The sequence below is a fragment of the Neomonachus schauinslandi genome, chromosome 4, assembly GCF_002201575.2.
Source record: "Neomonachus schauinslandi chromosome 4, ASM220157v2, whole genome shotgun sequence".
In the NCBI taxonomy this organism is placed as follows: Eukaryota; Metazoa; Chordata; class Mammalia; order Carnivora; family Phocidae; genus Neomonachus; species Neomonachus schauinslandi.
In genome coordinates this window covers 179,843-180,911 of record NC_058406.1, presented here as the reverse complement: position 1 = coordinate 180,911, position 1,069 = coordinate 179,843, and positions in this window count along the sequence as shown.

The window sequence follows — 1,069 nt, the reverse complement described above, 5'->3', positions numbered from 1 at the left end:
ATTCAGGGCTTTCTTCCCCCATCCTCCCTGCTCCAAGGTTCGTCTGTTCCTCGGGAAGGGTGAAGCCCCACCTGCCCTGCTGTGGGGGCAGCCCCGTCAGCCAGGCTGACATGGACTCTTTGACCTCACCAGGAGCAGTGACGTGCCCTCGTGGGTACTGCCTCTCATTCGTCTGTCCCCTCGGTCTGAGGAGAAGGGGACCAAGAGGGAGGTGGGGAGACCAGGATCAGGGTCCCCACCAGCTTCAGGGACCACGGGGAAGGGAGAGGACATTCCACCGCCAATCTGTGCCCATCTGGGAGGCTGGGCTTGGGAGCCAGGGGAGAATGTGCAGGACCCTCCAGGTTCCCTTGGTTTCTGTAGCCCCCGAGGTCAGGGGAGCCTCTCCCATCCTGTGGATCCTCGTGGGGAGGGAAGCACACATGGGAGGAGACTCCCTTGCCCCTGTTCCCACCTTTGCACCAAGCCTGGCTGCTAATCTGGGGGACAAGACAGAAAATGCAGAGCCATGTTTGACCAGGAGAGCGGGTCCAGCCAGTCAGGCCCTGGAGGCCCAGGCCAGGCACAGATGGGGGCCCCCCACCCCAGGCCTTCTCCATCTCCTCCCACCCTGAGGTACAACCTGGAAACCTGGGGTTATTCCAACATCTCCCTGTCCCTTCCCCAAACTCCCCCAGCCCCCAGCCTCAGCTTTGCCCCACTCCTGGCAGCAAAGACAACTCTGAATTTGACCCTGCGGCCACCTCTGGCTCCCCGACTCGAGATGTGCTTCCCCTGACCTTCAGGCCTGGGGGTGCCTGGTCTTTGGGGCCCTCAGTCTGCCAGGCGTCCCCCTGCCACTGGGCATCCCCTGGGCCTGGGTGCCACTGTCCTTTAGGCCCCCAGATAGTGGGGAGTGGGTCACGGGACTTCCCAGCCCCGGGACCCTGATGGGCATTCAGGCTAGAAAGCATGTGAGTGGATGCAGTGGGGTAGTGGGGCACCTGAGACGTTGTGGGGTGGCTGGTAGGTCAGGCATCTACAGTGGGGCTCCATCCCGAGCTCCATCCTCAGCCATCCTCTTACCCGG